Genomic DNA, 25,990 nt, shown 5'->3' with positions numbered 1-25,990 from the left:
TCATATGATCGCATGTTAACGCGCGACGCGGTTATCTTTTCCGAGCTGCAGCGGCCCACAAGTCTACCTGATAACTGTTGCCGCAATTAACTCTCATGGTGTTTTTTTCTCTCTCTTTTCGTGACCAGAAAGATAGTTCCGCTTCATTTTCTCATCGATATTGTAAACATTGATTGACGCGCTTTGACACGAGGGGAGGCAGGGCCTTGAGTAATTTGCGGGGCCCTACGCACCTTGCGTAGTGTGCGTATAGGGCTGATCGGCTCTGTGTACATACCATTAGATTTACTTACCATTCTGAACTATATTTTTATATTTTATTTTCACCTGCTGCCAGGTTCTTTTTCCTTCACTTAAGTTGCTGCTGCGTGAAAGCAATTAACGTTACACACAAACTTTGCAATGTATTGTGACACATTCAATGTTGATAAAGTATTTTAAATAGTTTACACCGCTACTTACGCATCGAGACGATCAGCAATTTCCTGCCAACCTTTCTCTCTTGCTTTATTTATTGCCGCTGTATTGCCTTTTTTTGGTGATGACATCTTTAAATTCTTCATATGTTTCCAATAGCAAACGCTGTTCCGTTGCCGTGAACATCGCTGCTCTATCTTTTCCTTTTGTTGCCATGGTAGCCCACAGTAAATCGATTGACCCATGCTCGACTTTTCAGGACTTTTAAACAATGGCGTGCACGCGCAATTATCTAGACTATTTAAACCTGACTCAAATTAGTAAGATCACATGATCCTCAACTTACTGTTATGGAACCAATTTAAGCGCGGATGTTTAGCTCGGCTCATTCAAGTCAGGTTTTGGACTTTAATCCCCGCTTTTCTAAGCGGCTTTTATGGAACAGCCCCCAGGTGTCTTACTTTTGAATAACTGACATATTTAATCTCGTCTCAGCCTCAGACGTCACGCCCATGGACAGTTGGCTGAATGTCTAATGCATATGGCACACTTTTCTGGAAACACTTCAGGAGTTGCGAAGTCGTGATCTGATTGGTTGAATTCTACAGGATGTCCAGGAGACGTGTGTGTGGCGTTCTTTATCGGTCCGCCTAGAAACAAATTGCTGTGATGCCAAAACCCCTCGTGGAAGAAGAAGGCTGTTGTGTTTACAACTGTGACAATGAATGCTTACCAGGATCAAAACGCTGGATTTTCAAAAGTATGTGAAGTTTGCGGCTCCATTATTGCAATAAACGTATACAACGTTCTTGTATTAATAATTTATTAGATGCACACCAGTCTGTTATTGTAGGGACATCGACATTATATTTTCACGCTACTAAAAATTACACGGGACAAAACATTTTGTGGGCAGGAGCGGGAGAAGGTAACTAAATCTATCCATTCTCCAAAACAATTGTCATGGGGATTCTGGGATCTATATATTGATTACAGTTAAGAGTTATGGTTTCGGCAGTCTCATGCCAACAATCAAATGCATTCTGAATTTGTAATACATTGCTGTCGGATGAAAACCTTGCATCTCTATTTCTTGTATTTTTCCCCCATAAATTACATTACATTACATTACATTTATTAATTTTGCAGACACTTTTATCCAAAGCGACTTACAAATGAGAACAATAGAAGCAGTGAAACTAACAATAGGACAACAATATGCAAGTGCTATGACCCTTCCCAGTTTAATCTAACGCAGTACATGTACTTTTTTTTTTTTTTTTTTTTTAAAGAAAATAGATATAGAATAGAAGATAAAGTGTTAGTATTAATGGATCAGGTGTTGCCGAAAAAGATGCGTCTGCAGCTGTTTCTTGAAAATGGCCACGGACTCAGCAGCTCTGGTTGAGTTAGGCATATCATTCCACCAGCAAGGAACAGTCAGGAAAGGGTCAGAGAAAGAGATTTTGTGCCTCTTTGAGATGGCACCACAAGACGGCGTTCACTTGCAGAGCGCAAGTTTCTGGATGGCACGTAAGTCTGAAATAATGAGTTTAGGTAAAAGGGAGCAGAGCCAGTGGTTGTTCTGTAGGCAAAAGCCAGTGACTTAAATTTGATGCGAGCGGCAACAGACAACCAGTGCAGTTTTGTGAGGAGAGGAGTGACGTGTGCTCTCTTCGGCTCGTTAAAGACCACTCTTGCTGCAGCATTTTGGATCAGTTGCAGAGGTTTGATAGTGCAAGCTGGAAGACCTGCCAATAGAGCATTACAATAGTCCAGTCTGGATAGAACAAGTGCTTGGACAAGGAGTTGTGTAGCATTCTCTGATAGGAAGGGCCTGATCCTCCTAATGTTGTACAAGGCAAATCTGCAGGACCGGGCAGTTCTAGCAATGTGGTCTGTAAAGTTCAATTGATCATCAATCACAACTCCAAGGTTCCTGGCTGACCTTGATGGAGTTATGGATAACGAACCTAGCTGAATGGAAAATTGTGGTATAGTGATGGGTTGGCCGAGACCACAAGCAGCTCTGTCTTTGTGTAGCAGGATGCAGTTGTCTGGCTCAGTGGTTCCCAATCCTGGTCCTGGGGACCCACAGCTCTGCACAGTTTGCATGTCTCCCTCATTTAACACACCTGATTCAGATCATCATCTCGTTAGGAAAGAGCTCTGAACTGAACTGGGTGTGTCAGATAAAGGAGACATACAAACTGTGCAGAGCTGTGGGTCCCCAGGACCAGGATTGGGAACCACTGGTCTGGCTCATGCCTCCTTAAGTGACGCTAATTTGCTGCAGCTGTGAGTGGTTCTGGGCAGTTAACTTTGAGCCAATCGCGAGGGCTACACCCCTTTATAAACTGGGACTTTTCTTTTGACAAATGATGTCACCGGTACGCGACTTGTCTTGTTTACCTGCCCAGCGACCTGATGTCTGCCTGGTTATCTGTCTACCGTAGCGCCGCAGGTATGGTTGGCTCCGTTTCTCTTTCCACTCGTTAACTTTATAACGTGGGCTTATAGGGAATGTTTCGTGCCATAGAATCCCCGGTGCGACAGCATCCCTTTCACCAGCTGAGTGTGCGCCCTGCAATCAGAGCTCAGGGCCTGTGACGCAACGCTGTTAATCATAGGTATGTTGCTATACTGAGGAATGGTTAATGTGGGACATATTTGTAAATGGACATCCTGTGCATTTTAGGGAGTGCTATTTAACCGGGGGTGCGGCCGCCAGTTGGCTACATCGATGCTGAACATCTGCTGCTTTGCTTATGCTTTTCACGTTACGTGTTTATGGATTTTCGTCATACCCGGCTGCCTTTTCACACGGGACCAAGGATTATTAAACCTGTGGTTAACAGGCGGCTGGCTGGCGGTTCCTGTCATTGTTGTGAATCAGTGTTTGAGTGTGGACTGTTCGATGGACTGACACCATTTTAATTGTTTGTTCTGTTTTATTTATTTCGAACTCTTGTATGGAGGCCTTTTCTTGCTGCTGATATCCAAGAGGATTGGCCTAATTGTGATTGTTCTTTTGTTTGATCTTTTTATGTGATTTGTCCATGGTTAATTGTTTATTTTGATTTATTGTGTGATTGTGAGTCTCTGTTCATATTGTTAGCCCCAGTACCACCTTGGACTTTAGAACGGGTGACTTATTAGACCTTGTTTATTGTGATTTTTGTGTGTAATTTTGTTTAACTTCCACTTGTCTGTCCAGGTGCTGAGAACTGCCAGTGGGAGCAGTGCCCTTGTGGTGGCGGGTCCCTTGGTGTGTGCTGTGGCTGCGTGTTCACCAAGTGTGGTCATTTCTCTTGCGGTGTGTGTGTGTGAAATTTGACACGTGTGATTGGGGTGTTTTTCATGGATGCTCATTGCTCGAGCCACTAGCCTCCCACTGGTAAGATTCCGCCCTATTGTCCTCCTCTCTCGTGTGTGTGTTGCGAATAGAGTATAGTGTGTGGAGTGAATATTGAGTGTGTTATTTTTTGTTGTTTGATTTGGTGTACAGTGCATGTTGTTTGTTGTGAAATCTCAATCATTGTTGAAGTGAAAATAAAGATTCTATCTTTGTACTGGACCACTGTCTCTGGCTATCCATCAACGAACTTGAGTGCCTTGGTTGAACAAAATACTTAATTCTTTGGGTGTAAGTCCCATCGTGGCGTAGTCTGCAAACTGCCTGGGCCTAAGCCCTGAAATGTGTATTCCTTCTGCCACATTTGCAAGGTTTAGTTGAAGGTGGTGGTCCTTCATCCAGACAGAAATGTCTGTCAGGCAGGCTGAGATGCGAGCAGCTACCGTCGGATCATCAGGCTGGAATGAGAGGTAGAGTTGTGTGTCATCAGCGTAGCAGTGATAGGAAAAGCCATGTTTCTGAATCACAGATCCTAGTGATGTCCAGTCAAGTAGATTGTTCCAAAGCGGCTTTACAGTGATAATAGGAAATTAAAGTAACCGAGATTGTTTTGGCTTTATAGCAGCTCTAGAATAAAGTTATTGTCCAGCTAAAGTTAGTTTTGACTGATTCACTTCCGTCGCAGCGATCATTAGTTATTAACTTAGGGGCCGCTAACATAACACCGTTTTAACAGAAAACTCTTAAGTTCTCTCTGCGCAAACCTGTGAGAACGCTGATGGCGTGGACATGCGTATTACGAGTTCAGTCTATAGGTATGCGCGTTTGAATATATGTACGCAGGCGTGCAGTCATTCCCTGCAAACCAACCCTCAACAAACTACTTGTCTGGCCTTAACATTTCTTTAAAAGATCCGGCGGACTGCGGTAAACCTCGGGATAAACCGAGAGACTAATATTACCGTAGACGCCATTCTTCTTATGATGTAACGAGTACATCAGGATTTATGGGAAGTGTTCCTGGTTCCGGCTGACCTAATCTATGCAACCTAACATTGAATTATAGAAGTCTATAATGTGTTGTGTATGCTAGGTCAAATATATGTGTTTTTAGTCTAGCTTTGAACTGACAGAGTGTGTCTGCTTCCTGGACAATGTTAGGAACACTGTTCCAAAGTTTTGGTGCTAAATAGTAAAAGGATCAACTGGCCAGAATTTTGAGATCGCAATAGACGTGAAGGACTATATTGCGTTAAGAGCTCACTCAAGTACTGCGGAGCTAAACCATTTAATGCTTTGTAAGTAATAAGCAATATTAAAAAATGTATTCAATGTTTAATAGGGAGCCAATGCAGTGTTGACAGAATGGGGCTAATATGGTCATACTTCCTGGTTCTGGTAAGAACTCGAGCTGCTGCATTTTGGGCCAGCTGTAATTTGTTTATTAAGCGTGCAGGGCAACCACCCATAAGAGCATTACAATAATCTAGCCTTGATGTCATGAACTAATTGTTCCGCATTTGTCAATGAGAGCATATGACATAATTTAGATATATTTTTAAGATGGAAAAATGCGGTTTTACAGATACTAGACACGTGTAAGATTGAATAATAAAAGATTGGTATCAAAGAACACACCCAGGTTCCTAACCGGCGACGAAGATTGACAGAGCAGCCATCAAGTGTTAGACAGTATTCTAGGATATTACGTGAAGAAGTTTTTTGTCCAATAATTAGAATCCCTGTTTCTTTTCAGAATTAAGTAGTAGGAAATTACTAGTCATCCAATTTTTTTATATCAGCTATGCATTCCGTTAATTTTGTGAATTGGTAAGTTTCATCAGGGCGTGAAGAAATCTAGAGCTGAGTATCATCAGCATAACAGTGAAAACTAATGCCATGCTTCCTAATGATATCTCCCAAGGGTAGCATGTACAGAGTGAACAGCAACCGTCCTAGTACTGAGCCTTGTGGTACGCCATACTGAACTTGTGATCGATGAGACATCTCTTCATTTACTGCTACAAACTGATAACGGTCAGATAAGTTTGATTTAAACCATGCTAATGCAATTAGCTGCGTCTGTACGCGCCGCCATAGGCGTGTACAGACGCAGCGGCTCGACGTCTCTCCAGTATTTACAATTTAGTGTTTATTTACCTGGCTATTTTGCTTGTTTTCACTCGAAATACTTGGGCGAACCGTACCTACAGCAGATACACACTATTGGATATTCAACAAAGCTGCAAGAACTCTGTCTTGGATCATCCATTCAGCTTTGATAAAAAACCTCCGGAGTTAATCAGACAAGCGCGGCCAGAGGAACAACTCATCCCGAGCAGTAATGCTCACCGCCGGCGACGCGATCGTAAACAGAAACGGGGTAAGCGTGGTGGAGTGCGATTGAGGCTAAAGCTTAACCCGCACCGAACTGCACTCCAAACACTGCATATTTCTACCAGAAAGACTCGGGAGATAAAATGATATAACGAGTACATTTATTAATAGCTCAGCAAGCATAGTCTTTGGCGTAGGCCCCGTCCTTAGCAAGCAATGCGAGGGTAACGGAATCTGCAAATCCCGCCTGAAGATGAAGGCAGGGGCGCAGCCGACCCCCTGGAGGCAAAGGAAGGGACCATCCTGGTGGTGGTGGGGAGGATGGAGGGAAGGGACCATCCTGGTGGTGGTGGGGAGGATGGAGGGAAAGGACCATCTTGGAGGTGGTTGGGGAGGATGGAGGTAATTGGCGCCGTCAGTATCTGCGAACTCAGACGGATGTAAGTACCATTCTTTTATACTGAGAGTGTTAACACATGATTGGTTAGAAGTGAGTTAATTCATGACGCGCTGATTGAGTCTTCCTGGCAGAACTTAACGCTAAGCTTACATTTCTTGCCAACGTGCGTTCCTTGTTAAATAAGCTGGACGAACTTAAGATCTGGACCCTCACACAGAAACGACTTATGGACTGTAACATCATGTTTTTCACTGAAACGTGGCTTAACAAAGACATTCCAACCTCCGTGGTGGAGTTAGAAGGACGTTCTGTATTCAGGGTGGACAGGACAGCGGAGGCTTCGGGTAAGAGCAGAGGAGGCGGTTTATGCATTTATGTAAACAAAACTTGGTGCACAGACTGCGTCACTGTTAGTAACTATTGCTCTGCTGAACTGGAATACTTAGTCATCAAATGCAGGCCCTTCTACCTTCCACGTGAGTTCAGCTGTATTGTTGCTATTGCTGTGTATGTACCACCTGATGCAAACAGCAAAGCAGCAATGAAAGAACTTTCCTTTGCCATTAACAAGCTTCAGACTCAACATCCAGATGGGGCTTTTATTTTCACTGGGGACTTTAATCACTGCAACTTAAAGACTGTGCAACCTAAATTTCACCAAAATGTCTCATGCTTCACTAGAGACAATAAAACCTTGGACCACGTCTACACGAATGTGACTGGTGCCTACAAAGTCACACCCCTCCCCCACCTTGGTCAGTCTGATCACCTCTCTTTGTTTCTCCTGCCCAAGTACACCCCGGTCATCAAACGTGTGAAACCAACAACTAAAGCCGTTAAGGTCTGGATGGAAGAGGCAGACTTCACTTTACAACAACAGTTCCAGCACACTGACTGGAATGTGTTTACTGCTGACGCCATTATAGACTCTCAAACAAACATTCACACATATACCAATTCTGTCTTGGATTATATCAACGAGTGTGTAGAGGGAGTGACTACACATAAAACAGTAAAATTATTTCCTAATCAGAATCCCTGGATGAACAAAGAAGTTCGCCTTCTCCTCAAGGCTAGAGATGCAGCCTTCAGGTCAGGAGACCAGGAGGCGTACAGCTCAGCCAGATCCAACCTGAGGAAAGGAATATCCAGGGCTAAATTCCACTACAAGAAAAGGATTGAAGAGCACTTCAACTCCTCTGACCCCCGGCGTATGTGGCAAGGCCTACATACAATCACCAACAAATCCCCCTGCAACTCTCCTCTACCCTCCACTACTTCCCTCCCAGACGAGCTGAACCACTTCTATGCTCGATTTGACCGAGAAAACAATGAGGCTGCCTGCAAGCCAGCTGTTTCACCGGACGAGGACATACTCCAATTTTCCACCTCAGAGGTATGCAACATCTTGGGCAGGGTGAATTCTCGGAAAGCTGCTGGCCCTGATGGAGTCCCCGGACGTGTGTTGCGAGCCTGCTCGGAGCAATTGGCTGGTGTCTTCACCAACATCTTTAACATGTCTCTGACACATTCAACAGTCCCACACATCTCTAAATCTGCGACTACTGTTCCGGTGCCTAAACACTCTACAGCCAAAGAGCTGAATGATTTCCGTCCTGTTGCACTGACACCCATCATTGCGAAATGTTTTGAGAAGCTGGTCCTCTCAAAATTTAAATCATGTCTGCCTGCTACACTGGACCCATATCAATTTGCCTACCGACGCAATAGATCAACAGAGGATGCCATCAACACAGTACTCCATCTGGCACTTACTCATCTGGAAAGCCCCAATACATATGTCAGGATGATGTTCATTGATTTTAGCTCAGCATTTAATACTGTGATCCCCTCCAAGCTGATCTCCAAGCTCAGCCAGCTCGGCATCAGCAATTCACTCTGCAGCTGGATTATGGACTTCCTTACTAACAGACCCCAGACTGTTAAATTAGGTTGTCTGTCCTCATCTATTATCACCCTGAACACTGGTGTGCCACAGGGCTGCGTGTTGAGCCCCCTGCTCTACTCCCTCTTCACCCACGACTGTGCCCCTGTTTATGGCTCCAATGCTATAATCAAGTTCGCAGATGACACCACAGTGGTGGGTCTGATCAGAGGGGAGGATGAAACAGCATATAGAGATGAAGTGCAGCACCTAGCTCTGTGGTGCAAAAACAATAACCTGGCACTCAATACCCAGAAGACCAAGGAGATCATTGTGGATTTCAGGAGAGCGAAGAGCAGGGCACACATCCCCCGCCAGATCAGCGGTGCTGAGGTGGAACGAGTGTCCAGCTTTAAGTTCCTTGGAGTACACATTACTGAAAATCTTTCATGGTCTCTCAACTCCTCCAGTCTGATGAAGAAGGCACATCAGCGCCTTCACTTTCTACGAACTTTGAAGAAAGCACACCTATGCCCTAGGATTCTAACAGACTTCTACCGTTGTACCATCGAGACTGTACTCACTAACTGCATCTCTGTATGGTATGGCAACTGCAATGCTGCTGATCGCAAGGCACTACAAAGAGTAGTGAAATCTGCTCAAAGGACTATTGGTTCACAACTTCCATCAATCCACGACACGTATCACAAACGCTGTACAAACAAAGCCAAATCCATTGTTAAGGATCCCACCCACATAAACCATGGTCTTTTCAGTTTACTTCCATCCGGCAGGCGTTACAGGAGCCTGCGCTCTTGCACCAGCAGGCTCAGGTACAGCTTCTTTCCAGAGGCTGTAACTCTGCTGAATAAAACTTCACCACCTGTATAGCATTTGTACTTTAGCTGTTACTTGTCTACCTGTTTACTTTTTATTACTGCACTGTTTACCTGTTTATACTGCCACTTATCTTTGTAGACATGTCATTTGGAAAGAACCTGTATTACCCAACTATACATTGTACATTATTTATCTCTATTGTGTATACAGTCATACTCTACCTGCACTTGGTACTTAATGCTTCTTTGCACTTCTGGATGGATGTCAACAGCATTTCATTGGCCCTGTACCTGTACTTTGCTAAATGATAATAAAGTTGAATCGAATTCCACTAATGCCAACATAATTTTCGAGTCTATTTAAAAGAATGTTGTGGTCAATAGTATCAAATGCAGCACTAAGATCAAGTAACACTAATAGCGAGATACAACCACGATCGGATGATAAGAGCAAATCATTTGTAACTCTAATGAGAGCAGTCTCAGTACTATGGTACGGTCTAAATCCTAAACCTAAATGTTGTCGATTTAGATTTAACGAGTTTAGAAAATTCTTCCTCTCCTATAGCAATGAATTAATCAAATTTTTCCTTAGGGAGACTACAATGCACTCCCTGATGCGATACTGTAATAAGCGGTTGCATAGTTATAATTTTCTCCCTGATATTATCAATCTTATAAGTGAAGAAGTTCATAAAGTCATTACTGCTGTGCTTGAAAACTTCTGGGCTTGAAGCTTTATTTTTCGTTAGTTTAGCCACGGTTTCAAATAAATACCTAGGGTTTTGTTTATTTTCTTCTATTACCCCTTTTCCACCAACAAGAACCAGGTGCTGGTTCAGAGCTAGAGCTATTGCCAGTTCGGAGTTGGTTCGACTGACGAGCTTACTAAGAACCGGTTTGCGTTTCCACCGGCCAGAGAGCCACAACAGAGCTATATCTTGCGTCACTGCATACGTATCATATTGCCCAGCAACGCTAGTGCAGCAGCGCCAAACACAAACACACCAGACTTGTTCGAGATGCATCGGCTTCTCGCAGAACGATCAGCACATGAAATCAAAGCACTGCGAAAGCGATCAAAAAGCACAAGGAGTCGTATGATCTCCAAACACTCCCGCAGCTCTGATCGGTCCACGCTGCTCCGATGCATCTCGAACAAGGCATCAACAATAATAGACGTTGCGTTACTATGGATGCTCATGGGTTTGCGAAAATAAATCGGCATCCAAACACGGCGAATCCAACGCGTTCGTGCAGCTCGCCGTAACTTACATAGACGGATATTATAATCGAGCTGCTATTAGCTCGACTAGCTGCTATTTAAAAATGGCGGTCACAAGTTTCTCTTCAGTCTTGTTGGCCACGGTAACCCCGCCCCCAGCCTCTGACGCAAGCGGTTCTTTCTTGGCTCCGTTCTAGACCCTGCAATGATTTGGTGTTACTTAAGAACCAGTTTTACTGGTTCGGAGCTGGTGCTTTGGCGGTGGAAAAACAAAGAACCGATTTGAAACTAGGCTCTAGCTCCGAACCAGCACCAGCTCTGCCTTGGTGGAAAAGGGGTATAATAGGGTTGAAAAATAGGCAGATCTAGTAGCTTTTAAGGCCTCTCTGTATGCAATCGAGCTCTCCTTCCATGAAATGCGAAATACCTCGGTTTTGTTTTCTTCCAGTTGCGCTCCATTTTTCTGTCATGTCATGTAGATGGAGAAGAGAAGTGGTCCAAGCACTGAGCCCTGAGGCACCCCAGTAGCTAGATGTTGGGTCTTAGACACCTCACCCCTCCACGACACTCTAAAGGACCTACCTGAGAGGTAAGACTTTAACCATTGGAGTGCGGTTCCCGAGATGCCTTTCGTCTTTAAGATTGACAGAAGAATCAAAGGCAGCAGACAGATCCAGCAGGATGAGAACTGAGGATTTGGAAGCTGCTCTTGCCAGTCTCAGAACTTTAATTACAGAGAGTAGGGCAGTCTCAGTTGAGTGTCCGCTTTTGAAACCAGACTGGTTGTTGTCCAGGAGGTTGTTCTGTGTAAGAAAGGAAGAGATCTGGTTAAAAATAACTAAAGTGTTCAAGTGTTTTCACGATGAATGGAGATTTTCCAGATGTGCTGGATTTAGAGTGGGTTTCTTAAGCAGTGGGGTTACCCGAGCCTGCTTAAATGCTGTGGGAAAAGTACCAGTATGAAGAGAGGTGTTGATGATGTGTGTGAGTGCAGGTACAACTGAGGAAGAAATGGCTTGTAGTAGACTAGTGGGAATAGGATCAAGCGGACAGGTAGTAGGGCGATTGAAAAGGAGGAGTTTGGAGATTTCTGCCTCTGAAAGCAGGTAAATCATTCCTATTGGTCACCCTTTACATCTGTCTGTGGGTTTTGCACATATTAACCAATGAAAAGTATAAAAAAAGAGTTTGTGACTAAACCTCGTAAATTCATTGGATTCTCAAACTGTCAATAAAACCTTATAACTCCACTTCGCCTCTATTGAGAAGAAGTGCCGTACACAGGGCCCTATTTTAACGATCAAAGCGCATGGTCTAAAGCGCACGGCACAAGTGCAGTTAGGGCATGTTCAAATCCACTTTTGCTAGTTTAACGAAGGGTAAAAAGGTCGGCGCACCAGGCGCATGGTCTAAAAGGGTTGTCCCTGTTCTCTTAATGAGTAATGGGTGTGTTTTGGGCGTAACGTGCAATAAACCAATCAGAGTCTCATCTCCCATTCCCTTTAAAAGCCAGTTGTGCTCGCGTATTCGCGTATTTGCTATTAACATGGTGGAATTTGCAAGCGGAAAAACTGAACGCTTCTCTAACGAGGAAACATCTGCTCGTGTGCGAGATTAAAGCGCGCGAGCAGACCATCTACAGGACAAAGTGCATGCGCGTTGTGGACCTGCCTATAGGTCTAATTACTAATGCGTCCTTTATATAACAAAAAAATACTGCGCCATTGACTTTAGACCAGGTTTCAGTTGATCAATGGCGCAGCCTATTTCAGTTGCCTCAAAATAGCAACGTGCCAACAAAGCGCCTAAACACACCTCGTTTTCAGACCAGCACGCCCATGGGTGCACAAATGGGTGCAAATGCATTTGCTATTTATACAAAGTGGCATAGAACGTGAAAATGATAACTGCGTCGGGCTGAAACTATAGCAAAAAAACACTTGCGTCACGCCTGGCACTGCATTGTGCCGGGTTCGATAAGGCCCACAGTTTTGACAGCTTATTCTTTGAATAAGTACATGGTTTTCTTTAATCAAAAACACAATACTGTATATATAAAGCCACAATATAAACTTTGACAATGCAGTGTTTAATTATTTGAGAAAGTGTTTTTTGAAGATACAAAGTTTCCGCCGTCAATGACGAAATACAACACTGAACATGAGCACAGCAGTTTTGTAGAAAATTTAATGTAATGATGTGGATGACAGCAAAGTTCTATAAAATTTGATATATAGTCTGTACAATTTTATTCACATACATACTTTATACTCACATAAAACAACATATACTACTTTGCAAATCTCAAGTGCTTGATAGGTGTTATCATCTCAAAATGTGAACTATATTATTTCCCCAACTTATAAATGATACTATAAGGCATGAAGAAATTAAGATATAAACATTAACTTAATGATTTTCTGTAAAGCTGCTTTAAAACAATGTGAATGATTAAAAGTGCTATAGAGATTTAACTTGATAGTCTTCTTTCCAAAACATCTGGCTGCTGAATGTTGTGATTGACCAATCAGAATAAAGTGTCCTAGAGAGGTGTGGATTATACTTTAAACTCTTCAGTCACTCTCACAGCCTGTGATGTGGCAATATATTATTCATTAAAAATGCCTGCTTGGATATACACAGAAAGATATGTGTGTCTTGTTCACAGAGGCACCTGTCACAAGAGGGGGGAGTTCCTATTACAGGAGCCCTCTGTGTTTTAAAGCCTGTGTGATGACATTTGGTAAATTATTTAAACGTGCATGGCAGGTGTCTGCTGAAGGTGTCAAATGCTATACCAGCGCATTTTATTTAGCCTTTTTATTTTCTTGCCAACTAAAGTCTGCCTCCTCTTTCTTTCTTTTCTTCTTGCTTCTTTTACTTTCCCAGCATGTCAAAGAATCTTTTTCTCCCCTCTCTATGATTGCTATACCCTGAAGCATTATTGGAGGTGCTTCAAATGCAATTCAGAGTGTTGGACCCATTATTTTCATGTCCGTACTGACGTTATGTGTACACACCACGGTAAGAAGAAAATAAGCTTTTTATTTGGTCTCTGGCAATTGTTCCCTTTCGTCAGCTTAAAGCATTTAGACTTACCATCATCTTATGTTTTCTTTTCCTCTCGCAGTGACACTCAGATGTAATCCCCTTGTGAGGAATGTCAAAGGAAGTGCAGTCTCTCCTCCGAGTCCACAGAGTATTTTAATACCATTCCATGATCTTTTGATCAGACTTGTGAACAGCAAACAACAAATTCCTGTGTAAGATTATACCTTTTACCTCACAATCGAATCATTACAAGGGCAAAATACGGACTACACTTTTTCGTTTACTTTCTTTTTTGTCTCGTCTATACTTGCCTTGGATAGTTGCCATATGAACAAACCACTTAGCAATGTCATGATTAGAAAAGGCCATGTGTTTGCATTACCTGGATAAATAAAGTTCTACCAGAAAGACTCGGAAGGCAAAATGACATAACAAAGCATTAATTTATTAACGGACCAGCAAGCAAGTATAATGTTATGAGGTTCTTTGGCGTAGGCCTTGTCCGTAGGTCACAATCATAGGATAACGGAATCTGCATTTACTGCTTGAAGACGAAGGCAGGGGCGCAGCCGACATCTTGGGAGGTATGGGCAGGGACCATCCTGGTGGTGGTGGGAGGATGGAGGTGAATGTTGGCGTCTGTGTAAGTACCGATCTTTTATACTACAAGTATTAGAACACGATTGGTTAGATATGAAGGTAATAAGCGACGTAACAGTTGAACTGCCGAACTACCCGCAAGTGCTAAATTACTACTCAAACTGGTCAGTTTATTTGACGAATTTAACTTGTGAGGTAGCGCAGCACTGTTTCACTTGGTCTAATGTTACACTATCATACTAAACTGCATTTGAGTGAGTTGAAAGTTATGTTATTCTATGTGTTAGTTTGTTGGCTGTATGAGACTAGCAGTAAGCTAGATCAACATTAGAATAACATACTGATCTTTTTATAACATTTCATCATGTTGAGCTATATAACATTGGTTTGTTTATGTACATTTGCTCACCTGTATAATAAAGTACATGCAAGAGAGGCGTCTCTGTCAAGTCGTGAAGCTCCGTCAAGTCAAAATTTGTCGCGAACGCGGAGCTCTCAGCATCTTGAAAACGCCACGCCGATATTGATCCTAGTTTTATTTCTCCTTTTGTCTCAAAGTCTACTTGCCATGGTCCATAATGTTTGAACAAAACAACAACAGCGTGCCGCTTGATGTTACGCAGTTGTCCACGTCTGCTTACAATGGCAGTACAAGCAGAAACCAGGGATAACACAGATATTACGTCACTGACAGGCGACAAGTGACAAGGGACGGGCACTATTTAACTATTTTACTATTTTGAATTTCTCTGAATTTACAAATTCTTGGAAACATTTAGGATAATGTAAGTACACAATTGAAAGAAATATAGGTTACACTTTATTTTAAGGTGTCATTGTTACAGTGCAATTATATATTTAAGTACTGAGTAATATTAAGCAACTACATGTAGCCTACTTATTATATGGTTCGGGTAGGATTAGGATTTGGTTGAGGGTTAGTTGCATGTAATTATGCATTATTTAATGTTATTACTATAGTAAGTACATGTAACATAATATTATGTAACAAGGACACTGTAAAATAAAGTGTTACCGAAATATTATAACACTGTGCAAGTGGTTTTGGGATATTTTGATTAAAAAATTCTTACATATTGTACCTTTAATGTTCTCATCATAAACTGCTGTAATTGGTGAGAAACACCATAATTTTCATATTCAACCCTGAAGAAAACAACTTTTTGTCAAGCACATAAGACCATCAAGAAACACACAACATTGAACTTGACCCATTCACATAAAGGAGTTTTATGATACTTAAAGCAAGAAACCACAGGTAAAACATTTTAATTATCACCATACCACCCAGTTGATTAATCACATTACATTAAACAATTGTTTTGTTTTACAATGTGTTATGTTTAAATATGCAAATGAGGCATCTAAGGAAATACACTAATCTGCATATATTTCCAGACCAGAAATCTGAACATTGAATAACAGGTTCAAAATTCTTGTTTAATTTTGCTGGAATAATTAAAAGGGTCATGACAACCCTTGTGAAAAAAAAGTGCACTTAAGTGTACTTTTATAAAGTGTACTTATTACATAAATAATATACTTTAAATATATACACTTAAGTGTGAATTAAATGCCATCTTTTCGGCGCACTTAATGCACATTAAGTGTAATTAATTTCAGATATATCATATATTAAGTTGAAATAAAATGTAATAAGTTGCCATTAAGAGTGATTTTTTTGGAACAACTTAATTGGTACTTTATTACAACTTTATATATACTTTCATAATTGCTTCTAGTGTTTTTAAAATATACTTAAAGTGCACTACAAAATGTAATGACACGCAATTAATGTGATTTATATACTTTAATGTCAGTTAACAATACACTTAAGTGTGAATTAAATGCAATGTTTTCGACACACTGAATGCACATTAAGTGCAATTAATTTAAAATATATCACATATTAAGTTGAAATAAAATGTAATAAGTTGCCATTAAGAGTGATTTTTTGGAACAACTTAATTGGTACTTTATTACAACTTTATATCTACTTTCATAATTGCTTCTAGTGTTTTTAAAATATACTTAAAGTGCACTACACAATATAATGACACGCAATTAATGTGATTTAAAATATACTTTAATGTCAGTTAACAATACACTTAAGTGTGAAATTTTGGTATGTTTTAGCTTACCTCAAGGGCATCCAAGATGTAGGTGTCTTTTTTTCCGCAGTAGTTTCAATTTTGATATTTTTAGGTCAAACCGTTCTTGTCTGTCAGTCATATAATGCAGGTCTATGGTCACCCCCTAAAGAGCAAGCACAGAGTCCAAATTAAACAATTTCCCATCGTAAGTACACATTGATGGCCTAAGACACGAAACGAGCGGTTTGTGTGAGAAAACGAACAGTATTTATGTCGTTGTTATCTCTTGAACACAACCACGTCCAAATGATCTGAGGGCGCGGGCGGGTATAGATATATACACTAGATGTCGCCTTGGCTACTGCAGTTCATTGGAACGAAACCGTAGCCAAGGCGACATCTAGTGTATATATCTATACCCGCCCGCGCCCTCAGATCATCTGGACGCGGCTGTGTTCAAGAGGTAACAACGATATAAATACTGTTCGTTTTCTCACACAAACCGCTCGTTTCGTGTCTTAGGCCATCAATGTGTACTTACGATGGGGAATTGTTTAATTTGGACGACGGGGAATTGTTTTAATTTGGACTCTGTGCTTGCTCTTTAGGGGGTGACCATAGACCTGCATTATATGACTGACCGACAAGAACGGTTTGACCTAAAAATATCAAAATTGAAACTACTGCGGAAACAAAGACACCTACATCTTGGATGCCCTTGAGGTAAGCTAAAACATACCAAAATTTAATTTCAAAGTGAACTATCCCTTGAACAATTTTAGCAATAATATAGGGATAACAAAAATGTATACGTTTTATCTTTATTTAATACTACCCTGATGAAGCAGTTTATTCTGCAAGGTGTATGTAAACTTTTGACTGTTAACTGTTGATAAATTGTGTGATGTGATTGATTACCTCAGTCATCAGGGCCACATCGTAGTAGAAAGCTGGGCAAGGTTCCTTCTATTTCCCACACACACCAGGATTCCACTGACTACGCCATCTTTACTGACACTGGGCTTAAAGTGATTAAAAATAGAGAACCTTTTTATTGCTACTTTACAGGGAATTAAGCATAACTTTATTAATTACACAAATATAGATATATGACCCATGCAAACCCAGGACCAATACAAATTAAGAAAGGTATTCTTACATTTTAAGCTTGCCCCACATATCTTCATGAAGGATGTTCCTGTTCCTGTATTTACCACGGTTGACAGCAATGCTGCAAGCCTTCTTCCTTTGGTTTGTTACCTATAAAATATATGATGATTAAAGGGGCATGTGTAAATGCACAGGTGGGAATTTATTACTTGCACATGCAAAAGATTCAAAACATTTAAAAGCTATAGGGATAGTTAGTGACTTGAACGTAGTGTTTTAGCTTGATCAGGATGTGCTGTCATGATAAATCTTGTAACATCACCTCCTCAATACAGGTCTGTGATTCCACACCGCTTGCACTGTATCTCCAATAACAAATATGAACTAATCCTGCAAAATGAATGTTTAAATCCAGATAAAGCCAAAAATATTACATATTCCAAAACAAATAGTAATTGAACAACTCTTTAAATACAAAATGAAATTGAACACATTTCAAGCATTTTTTCTAGAGGTGGGTAATATATTAAATATTTATGGTGGTTATAAGATTGATTATTTGAATTAAATGCATATAAACGTCTTCGAGTGTTACAATATTGGATCAGCATTCAGCAAATGTTTAGTAGCTTGTTTAAAATAATTTAAAAAGTCGGTTTAGTTTAAAAAAAAAAATCAGCAACCAAATTCCTCGAACACGACCACACACGCCTTCCTCACATTACAATGTAAGACATTATTAGAATGCAATCATATATAAATGATTGAAAACATGATTAATTCACCTCCCGAGTCTATTGAGTTTATAATATCTGCGAATAAAATGCACTCAGCAACTGACATGTTACGGTGAGAAAAAAAATAACTAAAGAAAGCATCAATATACTTACTTGACTGATTATTTACAGCATAACGTCTCATCTGCAAACAAACATCCAAACGTGGTGCTCCTTTTGTTCTCGTTTGGCTAGCTTCAGTATCATCACGCATCGCAAACGGATCGCAAAACATAGCGCATTTTTCAAACTCAAGTGAAGTAGAGCGTCATAATGACGTAGTATTTCTCGCGCATGCGCATTAAACAACATATTCATAAATCATGCATGGTTAAATGTTATTTCAGCTGTTTAAGTTGTTCTAACTCATTGTGTTGTTAAACTCTGTAAGTTCACAAAACTTTACTCATTAACCTAACTAAAAGTTAATCTTTTTTTTTTCAATGTAGTCTAGTGTTTTTAAAATTAAATGTATTTAACTGAATTTAAATGCAAATTCATTTTGTCTACATTTGTTTAACTTTTGCTCGCAATTAATACAATTTTAAATGTGTGTTTTATTGACTTAGAACAACATAATGATATTGAAAGTATTATGTTCACAGATGTAAAGTAGCTACAACACATTACTATTAGACTCCTCTCATATATAACATTTTATTTTCAAATATTATGTACAAAGCTGACACTAGTTGAGTTCATAGAGCAAGGGCTGGTGATAAAATGTCAACAATAAGTTGTACTGGATTATACTGTATAAGCAGATGTATTGGAAAAATACATTTCAACTGCATAATGCACACAGTATATATTATAGACAAAACACATTTAAAATACATTAACAAATACATTTTGGACAACACACTTGAGTTGGAATTAAAATCAATTATTTTCCATGTTTTCCATTAAAACTGTTATTTTATATTTTAGTCAATACATCAAAATAAATTCCCTTTAATAACTTATAACTTTAACTTTAATAAATTTAAAACACTATAAATCATAATTATTTAAAATGTATTTTTAAATAAAACTTAGCAAACATTACAAATAGCATTTTTTAAAACATGCACTTAAGTGTGTTTATAAATATTGTCATGAAAGTGTTCTTTCTTTAAGTAACATTTAATTAGACATTATTAAAAAGTGCATTTGTAAAAAGTGTACTCAGGTGTGTTAAGAAATATTGTGATGAAAGTGTACTTACTTTAAGTAAAACTTAATTAGACATTATTACAAAGTGCATTTTTTAAAAGTGTATTTAAGTGTGTTAAGAAATATTGTGATGAAAGTGTACTTACTTTAAATTAGACTTAATTAGATATTATTACAAAGTGCATTTGTAAAAATTGTACTTAAGTGTCTTTATAAATATTCGATGAAAGTGTACTTTCTTTAAGTTAAGCTTATAATTAGACATTATTACAAAGTGCATTTTTTTTAAATGCACTTAAGTGTGTTTATAGATATTGTGATGAAAGTGTACTTACTTTAAGTTAAACTTAATTAGATATTATTACAAAGTGCATTTGTAAAAACTGCACTTAAGTGTGTTTATAAATATTGTGATGAAAGTGTACTTACTTTAAGTTAAACTTAATTAGATATTATTACAAAGTGCATTTGTAAAAATTGTACTTAAGTGTGTTTATAAATATTGTGATGAAAGTGTACTTACTTTAAGTTAAACTTAATTAGATATTATTACAAAGTGCATTTGTAAAAACTGCACTTAAGTGTGTTAATAAATATTGTCATTAAAGTGTATTCCCTTTAAGTACACTTAAGTGGTCTTTAATTTTAATTTTATTATATTATCTGCAAGTGCACTTTTCAAAAAGTATACTTTGATTATTTTAAGCACACAAAAAGTACGCTTTCAATACAATTAAGCACACTTCTTTTTCACAAGGGAATTTTTTTGTTGTTGTTGATTATTTAAAAATGTTCCTTGTGGTTCACTTATAATGTAATAAAAAAAAATGTTGTGTGTGTGCGTGCACAAAAAAAAAAAAGAATATATACAGTATATATGGGGGAAAACAGGTCTCATTACATCCGCTTGTCAGAGAAAGTGTTAACGGCAGAATGGAAGGTGATATCTATTGACTTTTAAGGTAATCAGCAAACCTAGATAGTTCTTTTTATTGTTGCCGTTTAATCACATTCGACTTAAATATCTAAATGTGAGTGATAATAACTTTTAGATATTAATCTGCATATGCGATGGACATCGCTTATGCTCATTTCTATTCGCTCCTTTGAAGGTATCTTGAGTAAAACGGCTCTAACGAAGCACATACAAAAGACCTGGGCTGGATTTCCCGATAACGTTGTCTCTTACCGCGCTACGAAGACTATAAAGGTATAACTTATCTAAAGGTATACCATTTATAGGCATGTTTCCCGAACTATACCTTAGGAAGTTGCTTAAAGGTAGGGTAGGTAATCATTTTTCTAAAAAAAAAACATTCCAAATTTGTTTAAACTGTCTTTATACATAATTAAAATGTAAGTACTCTGAAAAAGAAAATATAAAAATCGAGTGACTGTAGACCTTTTAATCTGCAATAAACACAGCTCATTATTTCCATTCACTCCACCCCCTCCCTTCTGAGCTCCTTCCAAAGCCACGCCCCCAAAACACATGAACGCGCGACGCCAAACGCTCAGGCAGGAAAAAGACGCATTTATTACTTGAGACGAGTGGAGAGGAAGGAGCGCAGTACATACAGTGACATCATGTCAGAATCACATGTAATAAAATACCTAACTTTATCACTATGAATATAAACAAATAAGATTTATTTTAGTACTCACTATCAAGCTAGCATATCGATAATGGTAAAGTTTCATTCGGTAACGAGCTATATTTATAAGGCAAAACTAAAAACAGGTTGCATTGATACACGTTTTTCCATTACCATCAGTTACACTGTGATGAAGATGAATTTCGTGTAAGATTCATAACATATACGGTGTTTTGCATGTAAGAGTTTCCATGATGAAAACATTGTTGACTCTAATGAAGACTAACGTACACTCCGAGTCCGGAGACAAGTACCGCATCGTCGGTTCGAGGACAGGTCCGGGGTTGAGGGCGAAGCAGAGGAGGTCGTTCAAGAGCGCGGGCAGGGTCCGAGGAAGTAGTTTTTGCCTTGTTTGCCTTCGCTGACTGCATATGCAGGTGCTTTGAGCTGAATATTTCCGGGAACGGTGACATGTGATGAGTGCACGCCGGGCAGCGCGCGCAGTGGGGCTCGGGGCGGGCACGAGACATGAAGGCATCTGATTGGTTCTTTACATTCGCACCGAATGGCAGTGATTGGTCAGAGTTTTTACTGTCCTGCAGCTGCTACAGAGGTCTGATTTTTTTCATTCCTTTTTCTAAACACATAATGTATTGACTACTATCAGGATGGAAGGACCATTTCACCCAGTATAAAAAAAAAAGTGTTTCTGAACAGGATTACCTACCCTACCTTTAAGATACCTTCTTACATGCGACGTTACCAGGTGCTGTTCGTGGCGATGGTGCTGAATCTGTTGATATCGATGGCTCGAGAATCAATTCACTCATGCAGGGGCTGCTTCACTGCATTATGTGAGGAAGCGGTGTTCTTTATAAAATAATTCAGAAATTGTATTTATTAGGATTAATGAGATATTATAAAAAATATTCCAAACTATAATAGCCGAGCCTACATATTTTAAAATTGTATCATATATTGCTATCACAATAACGGCCCATTTCAAATGTTTCAAATGTAATTTCAGTAATAAAAGTGTACATTGTATGTACGGTGCACCGGCAGTGATAAAAAAGGATTTAAACAGTGAAGTTTGAAGTGATCTCTTCTTGTAAACTCAGAGATGTGGATTCGGACGGCAGATAAATTACCACGCGCACATGACCATGGTATTTGACAAAAAACAGTAGGTAATTTGGCCAAGGATTTTTACGCGGGTGGTGGAAGAAAAACACTGACATTCTGGATTCGGACGGCAATAAAATCACAGACTAACCCCTGTAAATGTTGAAAATACCTTACGACCCCATGAGAAACAATTACCGTCTGAATAGGGCTTAACTGGCAGTATGCTTTCACTGGCCTTTGAAATAGCTCTTAGATTTAGCACAACTGTTCGCTGTATCACTGCCATAGTTTGAGCAAACTCCCCAACTCAATCATTCCCTTTAAATAGAGTCCTAAGCCTTTACTGCCTAATAGTTTGCCAGCTGATGTATACCTTTGGATAATATAATTAAAAAGCTAACAACAATCAGTGTAATGACAATTTTTTTCTTTGCATGAAAACATTTGAATTAGCCTAATTGAACACTGGGTGTATTAACTTCAGAATTATATTCCTATAGACTGTCAACAGTGATAAGTATAGCTAAGAGTGGTCCAGACCAACCTTCCGAACGTTTGACTTACAGAAGATATACTTAACTAAGAATGTTTCGGGAAACACGTATTAACGATAAGGTACAGCTTAAGGAATAACTTAAGAACGACATTGCGTTAAGAAGGTTTCGGGAAATCCAGCCCTGGAATGGAAGTGATGCAACCTGTTTTATAGAATACCCCCATAACCCCCATTGTATGTGAATAAGTATTTTGAAAACATTATCCATATAAAACAGTAATTTACAGACAAAGCATTATGAAATCCTTAACTTACGGTTTGTGGTGCAGCAGCTGCAATATCAGTTGGCTGCCTCATCAACAAAAGTTTCTATGCAAAGTCTCGTTTACAAAACAAAATGCTCCGAACCATATAGTCCTCCGATGCCATTAAAATAATCGATCCACTTGTTTCTGAATGCTTGGATCCTTTACAGAAGTCTATACAGAGATGCAAACGAGCTGTTTAAACCGCGGATCTGTACCCTATACCAGTGGTTCTCAACTGGTTTGGCTATGGGACCCACATTTTCCAATGGTCACTAAGCGCAGCTTATCATAAGATACTAAATCAGGACAACACATTTTTCTTAGGCACTCTTTACTTAAACTGCATTTGACAGAAGTCAACAGCTTTCATGCACGTCTTTTGAAATAAAAATCTCATGTCAGAATTTTTTTTTCTTTGTGACCCACTCTGTGACGCAGTCAGAACGGTCTGGAAGCAGTCATAAGCAAATGTATTTGCCTGTGTGACATCACAGATCCCACAATATCAAAACGAGCCCTTTTTGAGCTTGATTAAATGAATGCTTGGTTTATAACATTTTAAGCTCTGAAACTTGTAGGATGTTTTAATGATACGAAGACCTATTTTAGGTACAGACCTCATTTTAGATATCTCTTTTTAGCACTCCATAAATCACAAAAAATACTATCAACAGACAGAAAAATAATACCATATTTGTTATATAAACTAAGCAATTAATATATAAACAAACCCGTAAAATCCTTCAGAATAGAATAAAACTGGAATGATTGGTGTGAGTGCTAATGAAGTGGACATTTCTGGCTCAGTGCCAAAAAAAAAAAAACATTCTTTACTGATTGTAATTGTAATTGAAATGTACAGACACAAACAGATAAAGTGTCTTGCCTATTCATTAGTATATTAATTGAACTAATTGTTAAAAACAATTAGCCAGAATACACAGCTGTTTTTGAAGGGCTGTCAACAAACATTCAGAAATGAACAAACATTACTTACATTTATATTTATATTTATATTTATTAATTTAGCAGACACTTTTATCCAGAGCAACTTACAAATGAGAACAATAGAAGCAGTGAAACTAACAATAGGACAACAATATGCAAGTGGTATGACCCTTCCCAGTTTAATCTAACACAGTACATGTACTTTTTTTTTTTTTTTTTTTTTTTTTAATCAATAGAAATCGAATAGATGAGAAAGTGTTAGTATTAACGGATCAAGTGTTGCCGAAAAAAATGGCTGCGGACTCAGAAGTTCTGGTTGAGTTAGGCAGATCATTCCACCAGCAAGGAACAGTCAAGGAAAAGGTCAGAGAAAGAGATTTTGTGCCTCTTTGAGATGGCACCAACAGATGACGCTCGCTTGCAGAGTGCAAGTTTCTGGATGGCACGTAAGTCTGAAGTAGGGATGCACCGATCCACATTTTTTCACTTCCGATCCGATCCCGATACCTGAATTTGGAAATCGGCCGATACCGATACTATTCCGATACCAGAGTTGTGTTTGCTTTAATATTATTATTATCATTATTGTTTATTTTATATGATGCTGAAATAAACTTCTCTCAACAGGCAAGTAAGTTATGATATGTAACGTTACGTATGTATGTCCCAAAAGGCAACTTGAGGTAAGTAACGTTATAAAGTCAGAAAAGGAAGTCAGAAAAACAGGAAATCCTGTTAACAGTTAAACAAATCCCATTGAAAACAAATATGCAACTGTAAGGGTTTCAAATTGATTGGCATGTCAATATTTATTACATTCCCAAAATGTCAAATACTTGAGTCTTGAAATATAAGAAAAGTGCAAGTGTAAACATCTTACACACACACTATCTGAAGGGTGATCCTCGCTCCGATGCGGTAACTCTCTCAATGAATGCTCGATCAACATCAGCATCTTGCAAACAGACTAGCGGATTTTGCCTCAGACTCACGTCAATTTCGCTTCAAACTTTTGCTTTTTACGCGCATCAATTTTTCTCTGGACGCGCCCATACAAAAATGTAATATATGGCCATATATGTACTTATATTTTAAATAGCATGACATATATGTATACATATATTTGACTTATCTGAGAACACAATATATGCCTGCAACATATATCTATACATATATTTGACTTATCTGAGAACACAATATATGCCTGCAACATATATCTATACATATATTTGACTTATGAGAACACAATATATGCCTGCAACATATATCTATACATATATTTGACTTATCTGAGAACACAATATATGCCTGCAACATATATGAACATTTATGTGTCCAAACATGTGAAGAAAATATTTGAGTTCATCCATATATGATACCATATATCTGCATATATTACAGTATAGTATTGGTTTCTCGCATATATGGACAACATTAATTATAAATATGTGACATACATATTTGTTTTCCACATATTTAATAAATGTATGTAAACACACTGTAACCCTTTACTGTAAATTTACAACGAATTTCTTACAGAATTGTACTGTATTTCCATAATACAGTATTAAGCTGTATCTTTTACAGAACAGCTGTAAATATACAGCACATTTCTGTTTTCGTCCTGATAAATTCGTTATATAGGATCATACCATCATACTGACTGAAAAGGCATTGCATTGTGGGATTGATTTCTTTCGCGCTCAATTCAGTTCAAATGTGACGCGTCATGCGAGCAGACAGTAACGTTAGGCAGCTACAACAGGCAAACTTGTTTCGTCAGCGGGATTCAACTGAACAAATAATCATTCCTGTTATCAAGATAAACAATAGGTGTTTCTCAATGTCAAGGATACTTCCTTGGCAGGACTGGTCCTTCCAAGTCACTTCCTTCAGAGGCTAGGCGAGGCTCCTCTTTAGCATTCGGAGAGAACACATTTTTCAACGGCTCTGGAACAGGCTAGCAAGTGCACGTCATTGCGTCATTACGTCAGTGAAAATGAAAAACAGAGCGTTGCTATGGACGCAGTTCTGTTCACTCAGGCAATATAATCGTTTTTAAATCAATAAACTCCTTTTTAATCATATTGATTCTTTGACTGTCAAGTGTGTTTAAACAGTGCGGATCAATTTGACCCATAACATAATGGATGTATTTTTTTTTTTTAAACAAATGTTTGGTAACGTAAATATACTTACATTTGAAAGCATATTGCGCCGTTAACGCTCCGACTCCGTTAACGTCCGACAT

General features: G+C 39.0%; 1 long non-coding RNA gene across 1 annotated transcript in view; it reads right to left on the bottom strand.

Moving 5' to 3' along the window:
* Positions 1–6,253: 6,253 nt before the first annotated feature.
* Positions 6,254–25,990, bottom strand: part of LOC309505241 — an 81,093-nt gene continuing 61,356 nt past the window's right edge. The window contains exon 2 of the long non-coding RNA XR_014208377.1: positions 6,254–6,642. This is a non-coding gene — a long non-coding RNA (uncharacterized lncRNA). The remainder of the gene's footprint in view (positions 6,643–25,990) is intronic.

This window comes from Leuciscus leuciscus, assembly GCF_965113295.1.
Source record: "Leuciscus leuciscus genome assembly, chromosome: 8".
Classification (NCBI taxonomy): Eukaryota; Metazoa; Chordata; class Actinopteri; order Cypriniformes; family Leuciscidae; genus Leuciscus; species Leuciscus leuciscus.
The sequence above is the reverse complement of the archived record's forward strand: the minus strand, read 5'-3'. Positions and strand labels throughout refer to the sequence as shown.